We start from the raw sequence: 17,133 nt of genomic DNA, 5'->3' as shown, positions 1-17,133 counted from the left end.
GTTGAACAAAATTTCATAATTCTAAAAGAAACACATGGGATAATGCAAAACATTATACGTCAGATAACAGTTGAAATGTCAAAGAGTCCAAGTTCAGGTGCCCATACCTTTCTAAACAAAAATGCAAATGATGCAAAATTTTAGTCCAAATTCTTTATCTTGAAAAGATCTACAACTTTTATGTTAAAGGTTTTGTCATTTGAGGTTTTTATCATTCAAACAGAAGGGCTTGAAGTTGGTCCCTTTTGGCAAAATTCACATACACATGTTTTGACAGAAACCCTAATTTTGGGTCAAGTTCGCAAGGACCTAACTCACTCATTTTTAATTATTTTGAGGTGGGACCAAGTGCATTGCAAAATTTGAGATGTCTACTTCAAATGTTATGTTGGACAAAATTTCATATTTCTAAAAGAAACACATGCGATAATGCAAGACATTATAGGTCAGATAACAGTTGAAAAAATCAGAAGTCCAACTTCAACTGCTCATAACTTTCTCATAAAAATTCCAAATTATGCAAAATTTATGTCCAAATTCATTGTCTTGAAAAGATCTACAACTTTCATGTTGGAGGTTTTGCCATTTGAACCTTTTTTAAGGGTGTCGCCAATTGAATTGGCGACTCCTCTTAAAAATTACACATAGGCGCCAATTGGATTGGCTAGGGCACCTGCCCTAGCCAATCCAATTGGCGCCTCCTTGCAATTTTTAAGAGGAGTCGCCAATTCAATTGGAGACACCTCCTAAAAGTGGGGTAGATTGGGAATTTTGCTGAAAACTGGGTTATTTTGGGAATTTTTTCGAAAAACTGGGTTATCTTGGTAAAAAAACCACAAGAATTTATTTTTAAAATCATTTGTCATAACTTTTTAAAAAATAAATCACTTTTTAAAATAATTTTAAGAATGTTTGTTAAAATTCTTTAAAGAAATCAAAATCTAGAAATTTATAAAAAAAATTCAAATCAGAGTTATTTTTAGTTTCTCTATAAAATATATCACTTTACCTGATTTCCTCTTTAAAAACATTTTTACATTATTTTAAAAACATTTTTACATTATTTTAAAAACCTCTAAAAATATTTAAACTAATAAATATTATGTTTTTAATCTATAATAAATAGATTTTTTAAAATTTACTTTTATTAAAAATTATTTAAACATTAGTCAATTTATATTCACATAAAATTAATTCTTATTAAATAATAACATTTAGATAATTAAAATCAATATATATATATATATATATATATATATATATATATATATGAGTAATTATAAAACATGTATTTTTAAAAAATTATGATGTAGTTATGTTTTTTTGTGTTTTTTTATTAACTTATTTTGATTTAATCTAAAAAATAAATTTTTGTTTAAAATAAAATAAAAAATAAAGACCAATAGATAAGTACTTTAAAATTAAAATAAATATCTCAAGGTAAACATATCAATATCTCAAAAAAAAGGATTTCTCAATATATCCTCTTAAAACACGTTTGTTTATGGAAAGCATGGTTCCCTATAACGTATTTTAATTCAAAATATATTGTTCGATAGTATATTTTGATAGATATTGATTGTGTTTATCGAAAGCATCTTCAATAGTATATTTTATTAGAAAAATATTATTATATAGTATATTTTGATAGATTTTATCATTAAAAAATCCTTAAAAAATATACGAGATAAAAAAAAGTAACATAGAATTTGGTGGGAAAAAATTGATAGAGTCTAATCAAGGATGGACAATGAGTTAGGTTGAACGGGTGCGTCCGTAAATGTAACACTCACGTTAAACTACGGTTGGATCAACAAGGTCATTTTTTCTCAATGTTCAAAGGGTGTTGCTCATTACACCCTTAGTGTTTCTCTTAAACTCTAAGTATTTTTGAAAAATGTCCCTATCACATTATTTGGATAATACAATTCATACACATCATAATTCCCTCAACATCGACTCATTTATTCGTATGGAGGAAAACATGCAGTCCAGACAACATTATTCAGACACGTCATTCAATTTTGTAATCCAAACACGTCCTTAATATAAATTTTGTGTTGCTTTCAACACCCCATATTCAATAACATTTGGAAAAATGGGTTTAAGAAAACCTATGTATTCTCACTCCTAAAATTTTAAGATTCCCTTCTAAGATCTCTCTATTCACTCAAATTAGTTTCAATAATCATTTCCATACACTATTTTGATCAAGGCTACGTCATTTGAAAGAAATTTGATAACATTCATCATTTGACATCTCACATTACTTCTTATTAGTGTGATTGTATCCTTCTCATTTTTGTTTTGATATTTGTACTTGCTAAAATGTACAATGCGTGACAACTCCTATTGATTAATATCTATCAAAGATTTTAAGGTATTTTGTGGGGATGAAAGCTAGCTCTAGGGGTGAGAAGCTCTGTGTATCTGGGTTTTTGTATCTGAATGAGATTGTTCCTCAACTTTACCATTGAGGTATTTATAATGTTTATGGGTCTGGATCCTAGGCCCTTGAGGAATAACAACTGCTATTGAGAAAATGCAAGATTGGATGGTTAGCCCACCACTATTTTCGAGAATATGGTCAAATGACCCCTTCTTTGTTGTTAAGGAATTGGGACACGGTATTCCCCCACTTCCCCATATCAGACGACCATTCCTAACGGGAGGCGACATGACCAATGGAACGGGTGACATGTCCAGTAAAGGGGTGCCCGAACAAGAAAGTGGGCGACCAGAGAGGCGTTATGGACTCAACTTAGGTCCCTAGTCTCTGCCTCTCTCCTTGTTGGCCCCTTTTAGGATATACTAATACATCGTCTTTCAACACATGAGGACTTGTAAAGGGCAAAGTGTTTTAACTTCTCATCCTTTATTTTCACACCCGTAACAGGCCCCTAAATGGAATATTTCAACAGGGCCCGAGTCGGGGATGTTTTACTAGACTTTAGCTTAGTCCCTCAAGTAAGACTTTAGTTGAGTCCCTCGAGTGAGAATTTAGTTGAGTCCCTCAAGCAAGACTTTATTTGAGTCCCTCTGACGGGAGTTTAGTTGGGTACCTTAGGCTAGACTTTAGTTTAGTCCTTCTAGAAAAAATTTAGTTTATTCCCTCAAGCAACACTTTAGTTGGGTCACTCATACAAGACTTTAGATAAGTTCCTCTAGAGAGACTTTAGTTGAGTCCCTTAGGCGAGACTTTAGTTAAGCCCCTTCTGGAGAGACTTTAGTTGAGTCCCTCACACGAGACTTTTGTTTTGAGTTCCTCTGACAAGACTTTAGTTGGATCCCTCAGGCGATACTTTAGTTGCCTTATGTGGTTGATGTTTATGCTACCTCTCAGGTCATGACAGAAATCAACCACTGAGGTGCGGCGAACTAAGTTACATTTTAGAAAATGATGATCTCGTGCAATATAAACTTTCACATGATTCTTTGCCAGTAAAAATGGAGAGCCCTCTCTACTTTAATCTTGGATACACCTTTTACCTCAGTCCATTTTATGAAATAGTCTACCCCTAACGACCAGGAGTTTTAGATGACTTGGAGGCAAGGGAAACAAACCTATAATATCCTCACTTGATTGATAAAATAGCCAGGGCATTGTGACATATTAGAGGAGTTCAGGTGGCACGCGATGGAGATTGGTGTGTGTCGTACCCCAAAAATTTCCCTCTTTTTTTCATCTTTTCACTCAACCTTGGACTTGAGATTCATCTGTATATATTCATGTTTCATTCATATGCACTCATTCATGTTGACATTGGTTAATTAATGGGTTCAAAGCTCTATAGCTTGCAAAGCTAGGGTTTGTTTATGGATTAAACCCTAGAAGTATGACATGGATCTTCATATGCTCATCTTGGGAATGAAACCCTAATTGCTTGAGATATGGATGCATTCCTTATGGTATTCAAACCCTAATTCCTGGCTATGATGTTATGGGGTCTTGTGATTGGCTCTTGAGCATAGGTTGGATCATTTAAGCCCTAATCATGGGCCCATATGGTGGGGACTTGTCTGTAGATCCTCATTCTTGGATTGAAGACCTTGATTAGATGGGATGCACCATGAAACCCTAATCAGGAAACCTTGGTCCTATTGGGCCTTCATTTGGATTTTCACCTTGTAATTGTTTCAAACCCTAATTTATTAGAGGATGGTTCTTGATAATTATCATGCATCATCAATAATCAAGTGTCTTTTAACCAGTTGACTATTGGATTTACATACCTACGTGTTTGATGATTCATTGGATCCAAAGTCTCATTCAAGTTTTTATTCAATTTACCATTCAAGTTCACCGATTTATACTTCATAGTCCATCTTATTCAAGATCCTCATAAGGTATGGTTCATTCAAATATCATAGTTCATTAACTTAAGCCCTTGATGCATTCATTGATTCAGTCTTCATGGTGCATAGTTTGGCTCATGTTTTATGGTACTCCTAGGCCATTGGTTCTTGATTCATGAACCTCATTCATAATCCATTTGTTCATGTCCATTAATCCATACAAAGATCATGATTCAGAGGATGATTCAAACTTGAGTTTTGGAGGGAAAGTTATAACTTGAATTCAAAACATTTTACATTGAATCATAAAGGATTATTGTTCATTTAAAGTTATTCATTCATTCATACAAATACCGTTTACCAAGATTCATACAAAAAATTACAAAATTGGCACTTTGACCAAAAGTTGGCTTTGGTCAATAGTTGACTTTTTGGTCAACTTTGACCAAATTCAACCCTCTATTTCTCTAAACCTAAATCCTAAATTTCATGGATCTTGAGTCTTCATATTGCATCACCTCATTAAATCTTCCATCCAAGCTTGCTTCCATCACAAGAAGTCTTAGTTTGCATTTGGCCATGAGATGTTAATGATGCTCATGTTTTGAGGTCTTGATTCAATGCAAAGACAACCTGCAACATGTCACCAATGCACATTAGAAGGTTTCACTTAATTTAAGTTGATTTCAAACATTCCAAGCATATGGCATAAGTAAAACCAATTAACATAATTGCATCAAGAGCAACAACAACTAGCATTTCAGAACTGGTCTAATACCTGACTTTTTAAGCAACCATATAGCAACAAAGTACAATAGGAAAACATTTTGCATACAATCATCAACCATACAACCTGCATTTCCAACAACAAATGTACCTTAGCGTAAACCAATACTTAGGCAGCCATTACAGCAGGGCAATGCACACAACAATTAGAATTAGTTTTTTCACTATGTGATATCATATTAATTTTAATTAAGATTAAAGATCTAATTAATTTCAATTAAAACTTGATTAATTGTGTAATTAAATATTAAATTTAGGTAAATTTATAGATTAACTTGATTTTTATCTCATGACATTAGAATTAATTAGGTTAGTTTTGATTAGGTTTTAATTAGAACTTCATTCAATATGTTCCTAATTATTCATTTTTGACATAATGACCATTTGCCCCTAGGGCTTAGAAATTCTGGTTTTTATGCATGATCCCTTAACTTAGGGCTTTAATTGAAATTGTATGATTTTATATAGTTGGTTAATTCAATAGGTTAATTGTACATAATTCAACTAATATTTTCAATCTCACTGATTAGTGTTGACCAAAGGTCACTTTAGTCAACCAAATCCTTTGTATTATGTTATAATCCCCAAGCTTATTCAAGTGATCAAAAGACCCTTGATCACTTGATAGGGCAAGTCCATTGTGCTCAAGTTATATCAGATATGTTGAATCTCAAGAGCTCAGGACCTCAAGGTTCAAATGCAAGTTTAAGACTTAAAAGTCAATACCAATCAAGCATAGATAACAAAGTAGACTATTTCTCAAGCACAACAAAGGTATAAGTAACTTGTCAATTCTAATTCAAGTTGTACACCATGAGCCTTAAGCAACGAGGAATGATGAGACGGAGTTTCTCCTACCCTTGTCTAGAGTGACTTTGCGTACGGGGCGTAGGCCCTAGCTATTCAAAGTATTTGTCCTTGTTCATAGACTTTAGCACAATTCAAATCAAATAATGATCAAGTCTTCTCAGTACAACAAACAACATTGAATCATCAAGATCATTAATCAGAATCCCCTAACAAAATACTTGTCAATTATGATGAGAGTTACACACAGTGAGCCTTAAGCAATGAAGAATAATGAGATGGAGTTTCTCCTACACTTGTCTAGAGTACCTTTGCATACGAGACATAGGCTCTAACTATTCAAAGTATTCACCTTCGCTCATAGACTTTAGTGCAATTTGAATCATGCAATTGACAAGTCTTCTTCAAGCAAGCATCAATCATTCAACATTTCAACAGTGAAGCATCATTGCACATCAATTCTTCTTCAATAGTGAAACATCATTACTCTCCTCTTGGATTCAGTACCAGACTCTCCTCCTTGATGTTCATGCATCTTTTAGGACCATTATCTTAGGGTCACATACCTATCTCTTAATCAATTGCCTCATGCATTGCCTAACAGTTCAGACCATATCATCTTTTATTCCTTGCTCATAAGGTGCAGACCTTGGCATTCAGCCCATGAAGTACAGACTCTGGCTTTATTCTTTTCCTATAAGGTACAGACCTTGGCATTCTTGCCACGTTGAGTTCAGACTTTGGCAACCCTTAATTATGCTCATACAATTCATACTTTGGCATACTTTGTTTCTTGCCCATAAAGTTCAGACTTTGGCAACTTCTTTCAGCCTATAAAGTATAAACTCTGGATTTGTTCTTTGCCCAAAAGGTACAGACCTTGGCATCCTTGCCCCATTGAGTTCAGACTTCGGCCATCCTGATTTTGCCTATACAGTTACAAACTTTGACATATTATTCTGCCTTATAGTTCAGACTTTGGCATTTATTCATCCAACCCATGGAGTTCAGACTCAGACTACCTCTTTCGTTGCCTTACAATTCAGACTTTGGCATCATACTCTTTTGCATTAATTGAGTTCAGACTCTGGAATTCAGATCATTTCTTTTGCCTTGTATAGTTCAGACTATGGCATGCTTATACATATTGCCCATTGAGTGCAAACTCTGGCAGCCTTTGATATTGTCTTGAAGTTCAGACTTTGACATCATATTCATTTTCTCTTATTGAGTGTCAGACTCTGGAAGTCCGTTCTTTTCCCTTGTATTAGTCAGAATATGACACATCTTTATGTTCATGCCCCATGGCATTCATCTATCTTTCCCTATGGAGTTCAGACTCTGGCCATATCTCTTTCTTCCTTATGGGGTACAGACCATGGCAATATCCTTTCCTACCTTGTAGAGTCTCAGACTCTTGTAGCACCTTTGGTTCAGACCATGCCTTCATTAATATCTTGTGGTTGATTACCATCATTGGTCAATGCCACACCCTTGCTTGTCAAGCAATTTGCTTCGCCTCTAGGCAATCATATCAATCTTTTCCTTATTTTCGTGGTTCCACGAACTACTAATGCTCTGATTTTCTCATTATACGATGAGAATACATAGGCACGAAGTTTCGAATCCTCCGTGAGCATATTTATTTATTTCTCCCCATCCATCTCCATGATGCATTCATAATTCTACCTTCATTCACTTTATGTGATATACCTATCTTTGAGCCAAATACACTATTTGTTTAAGCTTCATCTTGTGTCACCTTATGAACCAAGAGTTGTTTATGTTGTGAAACCAAACACTTAACTCTCTTTGTTTTCGGCTATACCATATATAGTGGTGAATGTTCAGACTATCCACATATTGGTCAAAGCCAGTTTTACTCTTGGGTTTAGTTTCATCCCTTCTTGGAGTTCAAATCATACAATCATTTAGTTCAGACCATACATTTATCACAACTTCTTTTCACCTCCCATCACTAGTTCCATGAACTATGGGGCTCTGACTTTCTCATTGCACGATGAGAATACGTAGGCACGAGGGTTCGAATCCTCCACAAGCATATTTATTCTTTAACCTTCCATTCATCATTCATCATTCACTATTCAAATACCTTCATTCAATATGTTCTACCTTCGTTCACTCTATGTGATATATTATTATCTTTGAACCAAATACAATATTTTTTTTAGTTTCATGCATACTTTTGGGTAAATATCTAGTTCCTGCCTCTGAACCAAGAGCAGATTTGTTTGTCTTGTTAGTCCTCACATTTCTTAGACGAACACCTCATTACTTACTTTGCAGTTGTATACAGGCAATTCTCTTTGTTTTTCGGTTATTCCAATATAGTGATATCATGCCTTAGGCCCCTCACTTGTTGGTTCATACCAGTTTTACTCTTGGGTTCTGATTTCATCCCCTTTTTAGAGTTCAAATCATTATCCTTTGGTTCAGATCATACCTTAATCACAATTTATTTTCACCTTCCACCATTAGTTCTATGAACTACAGAGCTCTAATTTTCTCATTGCACGATGAGAATATGTAGGCATGAGGGCCCTAATCCTTACCAAGCACTTTATCTATTCCATCCTTTATTCTTTTGTGAGTAATCCTTAGATATAACACCCATTCGAGCAATAACAATCAAAACGGTTCCTGTTGAGTACAACGGATGTTAGGGGTGCTAATACTTTCCCCTTGCATAACCGACTTCCTTACCCAAATATCTCTTTTCCCCGAGTTTTATCGATGTTTTCTCTTTCCTTCGGGAATAAATAAAGTTTGATGACGACTATGTTTTATGTTAGAGCGTGCGATGCGTTCGAGTATATTTTTGCTAGCTTCGTGTGTCTCTAAAATTTGGTACATTTATTGATGAACACCAATTTTCCTTCATTAAGGTATGATAGTAATAGCCTGCCCTCAACAGCTTGTGGGCTCGCCCGCTAATGTGGCTGCCACAAGCCCTTTTATATAGTTCATCAAGGAACAAAGTGATCCTGGGCTCCCCAAGCACGTTAACATGGGAGAGGCCCTTCCCATTTTGTCGAGCCTTATTGCATCAAAATGTACTTTATTACGCGTTTGTGGATTTTCTTTTCCTCTAATTCATTATGCAATAACTCGTTTGATTGCAGATAATGTATTATAGGCATCATCCAACTAGATGATTGGGCGACTTCGATAGTATTGGTCTCGCATGCGTCGATACTAAGGATGACAAGTGTCTCCTGAATTATTGTGCGGTTGTCATACCCCAAAATTTGCCTGTTAATTTTTATGATAAATTGATTCATGCATGGCATTCATTTCACATTTGCATTCATTCATTAGCATACATTCTCATATAAATTATAAATTTTAATTTGTTTATTATGTGATACAGATATAAAAAATAATAATAATTTTGGTTATCTGTATGATATAAATTATATATATATATATATATATATATATATATATATATATATATATATATATATATATATATATATAAATAAAAATAGTTTTAATTTAATGATAAATAAAAATAGATTTGAATTTTAATTGTATAATTAAAATTTTAAATTAATTTTATTTATTAAAGCCCATTAAATTATAATAACTATTTTTTATAATTTAGTGACTCATGTTCCATTTATTCATTATTTATAAATAGTATTTATTTAGTAATTCAAGTTTTTTACTTAATAAAATTTATTTATAAGAGTAACATTTTTTAAGCCCATAAATTATAAAATAATTTTGGTTGTTATAAGTAAGAATAATTTTGATATATTTTTTTTAAATGATGAAAGTAAAAATAGAAATAGGTTTAAATTTTAATTCAATTATGTAACTAGAATTTAAATTAATTTTTATTTAATTTATTCATTATTTATAATAATATTTGTATTTAATAAATATTTAGCCAGGTTAAACCCTAACTCTCTTAAAGTATAGGAAGGGATCCAAATATTTAGCAAGGTTAAACCCTAACTCTCCTAAAGTATAGGAAGGGATCAAATATTTAGCAAGGTTAAACCCTAAAGTATAGGAAGGGATCCAAATATTTAGCAAGGTTAAACCCTAATCCACACCATTATAAATACTTCATATGGTTGCAGCGAGAGGGGGAGACGAAAAGGAGGAGAGATACAGCAGAAGAAGATACACAAGGCAAGGCAGAAGCAAGAAGATTCACGGGTAGGGAAAAGAGAAGCAACCATAAAGCACTCATAGCCTGAATAAGAACAACACACATACAATGAGCAAGCTAGAAGAATCAAATCTCCAGTAAGTGTTCATTATGGAATTTGCATCCAGCATGATTACCTTGCAATACTCCTTAATTCATGCTTGAATAATATTGGTTTAATATATATTGAGATGATGTATTCATGGTTTGGTGGATGTTGATATTGCTTTATTCAAGTATGCATCTGTTCTTGATATGTCATAACATGTTGGAGAAATTCTGTTTGCATGATTAAAGAATTATATCTGCCATTTAATTATTATTATATGAGTGTTGTTTCTAGCATGATTATGTTTATTTCACATGCTGTTATTACATAATAATGATGATGATGATATAATGGTGATAATATAAATCCTTGGTTGTCTTTAACATGTATGTGTAAGGTTTGTTTTATCATTATCACTTGCAGTAAAGAGAACTAATACATGAGTAAAATAATATAAGCTTCTTGATTTGTGCATGGCTATTTTTATTATTGCATGATGATTACATATGATCTTATTTTATGTGTATGGTTTGATATAAGATGAAGTTACAGGTTTGTTGTATTCACATGAAAGAAACAGCATGAGAAAAAATAAAGTAGCTTGCCGTAAGAGAGAAAGCTCTAACATGCATGGTGGTGTTGCGTCAAAATGGAAAAATCCATGTAGAATTAATATATATTTTAATGAAGGCGAATAAATAACGAATGGACCAACATGGCTCGTTGGTAGACTATGTTTACTCCCTTTCCATTATAATTAATTCACCACTATTTTTCTATTATTAAAATAAAACCCATTAATTAATTTTCTAATTAATATATTATATTAGTTATTTAAAGTAGCATATAATTTAATCTAGTTTATTAATTAAATTTTTATATATCACTTAATTATTTAAAATGGACTATTTTGAATAATAAAAATCTAATTATATATTTTTTTCTCTTTTCTTTTAAAATTTCTATCAATTTAGTCTAAGTTTTTATTATTAAAATAAAACTCATTAATTAATTTTCTAATTAATATATTATATTAGTTATTTAAACTAGCATATAATTTAATCTAGTTTATTAATTAAATTTTTATATATCACTTAATTAATTAAAATAGGCTATTTTGAATAATAAAAATCTAATTATATTTTTTTTCTCTTTTCTTTTAAAATTTCTATCAATTTAGTCTAAGTTTTTCCATAAATTCATTAAAAAAAAGTTTCTATTATTATAGACTAAAAATATTCTTAATTCATTCTTAAATTTAGTTTATTTATTTCATTTGTCATGAACTTTCTATGTAATAGATTTAATTAAGATTTTTTTTTATTTCTTTCTTTTTAGTTTAATTAGGTTTTATTATTTGGCATGCCCTTTTACTTTTGTACTCGTTAATTAAGATTTAAATATTTTATATCCCCTTTTAAATTATGTACCCCCATCCCGAAGCCATGTAATAGCGTAGTCTTATTTTCCGCACTTTAATTTTTCCATACTGTGAATATAACTGTCTAGATGTATGCTAATAGGATTGCATGGAAAGATAAATAATCGAACTTAGATAAATTAATTCAAGATAATATATCATTTCCACACTTGCACCTCTAGGGTAACCCTCTCTTTGTTGCCTTACGATATTACGGTCATGTCCCACGAATATGGGGATACCCTTAGCAAAGACCATTTCGATTAAACCATCATCATCCCTAAACAGATAAGTCATAGTCCCTTCGATCAAAAAGTCAATGTCCCTACAAGATAAATCATAGTCCCTCGAACGTTGCCTTCGAATATATGACATTGTCCCTCAAACGTTGCCTTCGAATATATGACTTTGTCCCTCGATGACCCTTCGTCGTGGCCTACGATTAAATGATGATCGTCTCTTTGAATGCTAAGGTATCCTTACAAATGTTGCCTTCAATGACCAATCGACGACCCCACGATGTCCCTTTACATCCAAAGGATAAGACTACTTACTTCTCAATAGTAAGGACAGTTTTACCCTCCTAAGGATAGGAAATACCTATAAAGACCTTGGTTGGGTATAACTCTTAAATGCTTGCTCACAGCTTAAAATACTTTTCACACCTCACACTTTTCATAACATCTTTTAGAAAATCACCACTTGGTATACATTCACACCAGAATCATCGCCGAGTTATATTTTTCTAAACATCTTTCAAAATCAAACGAGATAAACACTTTGTATACATTCGTACAAGAATCATTACAAAGTTAAACTCTCCTTTCAAAATATTTTCTAAACACACCACATTTCTCAAACACTTTCTCAAACAAGGAAAACATAAGTGAGTTAAGCAATTAAGAGCCCATGGATAACCATGGATACAAAGGGTGCTAACACCTTCCCTTTGTATAGTGTACCTCCCGAACTCAAAATCTAATCAAGGTCTTTCCTGTTCTTTTCCACCTTTCCTTATTGGATAAAAGAAAAGTCGGTGGCGACTCTTGCTATCCGCAACATTGCTTTTCAAAGCAAAAACACAAAGTCAGTTCACCGTATCACAGCGGTTGTACCCCCATTCTCTTCTAACAGACGAGCTTAGATACGAGATTTTCTCTAAAAAAAAATCTCCCTAGGTGCATGTGCCATTTTAAAAGTATTGAAACGCTCAGACAAATCATGTACCTTATTCAAATACATTGTGAGTTATGGCTCGTTCGTCTAATATTCCCCAACGACCAATTTTGACACCAATTGGTAGTCACTTTTGGCTTTTAAAGTTGAGGCTCCTACCTCTAGGGTGAGGGTCATGTCGGTAATGAGAGCTTTATATTCACCCCAATTGTTGCTAGCTTTAAACTTGAATTTTAACGATGACTCAATCAACAGATTGTTCAGTCTTTCCAGCACTATGTCAATTATGCTTCCTTGCATATTAGAATTTTAACAAGTTAGTGATCATGAGCCAAACAATGTATGTGGAAATCATGTTAGAGTATTGATACAAAGTCAAACTCTCAAGGCATTAAGCACAACTGTTTCAAAACTCAAAGAGAAAAGAAGAGAATAATAGGAAAGATGAAATCAAGCTCAAGTGTTTGACTTAGGATCCACTACCAAACAAGTCAAAGGACCCAAACATATGGAACAATTTAGGGATGATCTATAACTAACTCAAAGTGCCAAAAATATGATTAAATGATCATCTATCAACATATTGAATTAGAGAAGTTTAAATCAACATAAAAGTGATTCAAACTATTTGAGTGAAGATGGAATTCGTGTGTGGGCATGGTGCAACTCATGTCATAGAAATTCTAGAGAACTGTATCTTTGTGGCCCCAGGTTAGTTTTAATGATGTCTCACGGTGGACACCATTATACTAGTCAAAAAGTACAATGTGAGTGTTCCCCTACAATGGCGGGGAGACTCAGAGTCCTTAGTAGGTGTATAACATGTTTTGATGGTGAGGGATTTCTCACGGTAATGAGAAGCCCTAGGCGGTGGTTTTTGAGTTTGTCTAGAAGACCAACCCACATGAGGTGAGAGACCCTATTAGTGGCTGGTGCTGCCAGGATTGTATGATGGTCATTACAATAGTCGTGTGTTGTGGTTATTAGGAGTATGGTGCTTTTTAAGTTGTAAAATATGTGTATGACTTAGATTCACCTTTCTCCCTTGGGTGAAAGAGTATTTATAAAGGCTCTTAGGCCTATGGCTAAAGGAAGTTACTTCCCACACTACTAGATCATGGGGAGGAAGGAGTCATTCCTCCTTTGACCCACTCTTCAAGTCCGTTATAATGGGATACATTATCTTCCACGTCCATGAGACAAGAGGAAAAAAGTCCAGATGCACTAAGCCCAATCGAGCAGGCGGTTACTAAGACTCGGGCGACTTCATAGGTCATTTTGGACGAGGGGTGGCTTAGTCGAGCGCCTCGTCTCCCGCCTCCTTATTGGCCTTACTCGTAAGCTAACCATCCTTATGGCCTAGTAAAAATATAACACTATAGAATTGGATATCGCTTATACGTTGAAAGAGTGTAGTGCGATAACAAAATTAGAAACATTGAACTGTCGAATTGAGGTGATGAAAGTGTCTCAAAAATTCAACAGAGAAAGTACTTTTTGTTAATGGTTGCTTTGAAAACTGACTCTAAACAAATACATTATTTTGATGAAAGTGGATAGCGTATTTGATAAGAGTAAGAAAACACGCCAACGAAAGTGGGTGTTGTCAATCTTTTCCATTTTTCTATGAAACTGGATTTATTCTCGTAACTAGGGTCTACAAGAGGATTAAAGGCATGAATCAAAGTCTTAAACTATGCTTGTTTTAATTATTTTACTTGTAAACGTAAAAATCATTCACAAACTCTATTTTGATCATTTTAGCTACCCAAAGATAAGATATAATTTGGTAGTCAGTCACTTGGTCTCTATGGTACGATACTTTGTATACTACTCGATATTGTCGCATGCTTGCAACATGTCAAGTTTTTGGATCTGTTTCCAGTGACCAATTTGATTTGATATTAAAATTTTGTGTTATCACCATATAAACTAAAACACATTATTGTTCAGTGTTTTGTTATTGCTTTTCTCACTTCAAGCTTATCTGAAGATCTCGTTGTGAGGGAAACCTTTTTGAGTTGATTAACAAAATTTAGTGTTTCTTACACGAGAGACGTCGATTACTAAGATAATAACACATGGTTAAAAAAATATATAACAACCCCTTTAAAGACTATGTTGTTCCTACTGGCGAGGAAACCATTATAGTATAGTCCACCCACCCATAGGGTCAAACAATTATGATATCAAGCCCTCACTTGTGGGTATGGTCCAACATAGCCAGTTCTCAGGATTACCAACTCAGAACCTCAACCTACATTTGTTTATCTTTGTCAAATTTTGCAACACACTGAAATCTAACAATGTTGATCTCGCTGATATTCAACTCATAGTATTCCCTCGTCTTTACGGGATAGAGCCCGCACTAGGCTACAATCCTTGCCAGTAAACTCCGTCATAACTTGGGATGAGCTAAAATTGTATTTCTCACACGATATTTCCCGCCGAGTAAAATGACATAATTTAGGAGTGAGATATCGAATTTTAGGCAAGAATAAGGGGAATCATTATTTGACGCTTGGGAGAATTTTAAGGACTTAGTGAGGTTGTGCCTATTTCATGGGATTGAAAAGTGGCTCAATGTCCACACCTTGTATAATAGTTTCCTTTATTCCACAAGGATGGCCCTTGATGCGGTTGAAGATCGTGCCCTTATCAATAACTCTAAGGATGTAGCTTATAATCTTATAGAGGACATGACAAAAAACCACCACACGTGGGGAAGCGTCCATGAACTCACTACAAAAGCCCCTAAAAAAGGTGGAGCTTAGGAAGTTAGTCCCTTCGACCAACATTAATCATAGATGCTTTGTACCAAAAGATAGAAAATATAAGCATAACACCTGCAATTCCTAGCTCCAGCTGTTCCTATAGTTCTTTTCTATGAAGTTTGCGGAATAAAGGGAAATACCGCAACTGATTTTCATATGATCCTCGTCGAAGGAACAAGGAAAGAAAGTATTAACTATCTTAATATTAATCAGCACGGTAATCCATATTCTAACACCTACAACCCATGGTAGAGAGACCATCCCAACTTTCTTATAAGAATAACTTCCCAACCTGCTATAGGACCACCGGGTTACCAACAAGGCGTGGTTGCTGCCCCTAAGAAATCAAATCTAGAAGTGTTGATGGAAAAATTTATAGTGGTTCAAACTTACAAAAATGAGGAGTTTGTGAACCAAAATCTCCACACTAATGAGGTTCTTATGCAGTTATCCACCAGGGTGGAGTCCATTTCCACCCACACCAAGATGTTTGAGACTTGGATCTCTCGAGTTGCTCAGAAACAAACATCATAATTTTCCTATCCCAAATTTTTTTTCGGTCATCCTAAACCTAACCCTAAAGGGCATATGAATTTCTAACAACGAGAAGTGGTAAGCAAGTGGAGGGTCGTTATGAGAAAAATGAGGAAGCTAAAGAGACTGAATGAACATCGTCTGCGACATAGGTTGTTAAATGGGAAGATAATGAGGAACATTATGTTGTTTCTCCTCCTTATAAACCACTTCTTCCAATTTCGAAGAGATTGGTAAAGGTAAAAGTAGATGCCCAATTTAAGAAGTTTGTGGAGCTGCTGAAAAAGCTCCACATCAACGTCCCTTTCATAGAGGCTCTATGCCTTCTTATGCTAAATTTCTGGGGAAAAAATCCTCTATAACAAGCGAAAATTAGAGGATCATGAGAATGTAGTGCTTATTGCAGATTGTAGTGCCATAGTTAAGAGCAACTTGTCACCCATGCTTAAGGACCCGAGGAGTTTTTCAATACCATGTGTTATTGGAATGATGAGTTTCAAGAGGGAATTGTGTGATTTAGGGGCCATAGTTAGCATGATGCCCTTATCTGTTTGTCAAAAACTCGACCTTGGTGATGTGAAGTCCACCAATATTTCTCTATAGTTGGCAGACAGGACGATTAAATACCCCATAGGTATTTTAGAGGATGTGCCCATATGGATCAGGCAACTCATATACCTTCTAATTTTGTGATCATTGAGATAGAAGAGGTGTCGCACCTCGAAAAAATATGGGGATACGACTTCAAAGCGAAGCGCGATCGCACGCTCGCAATGATGGACTGAACAGAGTCGCCACCGAACTTTATTTATTCCTAAAAAGGAAAGGGGAAATATCGATAAAACCCAAGACAAAAGAAAGGATAAGATATGGTCATCGCAACCAATATCAGGGTTCGGGAGTCGATTACGCAAGGGGAAGGTATTAGCACCCCTCACGTCCGTTGTACTCAACGGGAACCATTAGGTCAGTTGTGTGCATTAATGTTAGTTTGAAATGTTAGGCTTTTCAATTTATTAGGTGGGAATGAAAGAATAGAAGATAGGAGAAATGTTTTTGGATTTTTTAACGAAGGACTAAACCTAAGTTTTTTATTAGTGGGCCTGAC

General features: G+C 34.3%; 1 long non-coding RNA gene and 1 other non-coding gene across 2 annotated transcripts; both read right to left on the bottom strand.

Annotated features, from left to right (window-relative positions):
* Positions 1 to 4,576: 4,576 nt before the first annotated feature.
* LOC127126080 (uncharacterized) lies at positions 4,577 to 5,225 on the bottom strand. Its single transcript, XR_007804904.1, has 2 exons — positions 5,075 to 5,225; positions 4,577 to 4,929 (listed from the first exon to the last, which is right to left on the bottom strand). It is a non-coding gene; the product is annotated as an uncharacterized LOC127126080 (long non-coding RNA).
* A 9,955-nt stretch (positions 5,226 to 15,180) lies between these two features.
* Positions 15,181 to 15,286, bottom strand: LOC127133903 (small nucleolar RNA R71). Its single transcript, XR_007807705.1, has one exon. It is a non-coding gene; the product is annotated as a small nucleolar RNA R71 (small nucleolar RNA).
* Between the last annotated feature and the right edge of the window lie 1,847 nt (positions 15,287 to 17,133).

Source organism: Lathyrus oleraceus, chromosome 3 (genome assembly GCF_024323335.1).
Source record: "Lathyrus oleraceus cultivar Zhongwan6 chromosome 3, CAAS_Psat_ZW6_1.0, whole genome shotgun sequence".
NCBI lineage: Eukaryota > Viridiplantae > Streptophyta > Magnoliopsida > Fabales > Fabaceae > Lathyrus > Lathyrus oleraceus.
Note: the sequence above shows the minus strand (reverse complement) of the source record. Positions and strands in the feature narration are given on the sequence as shown.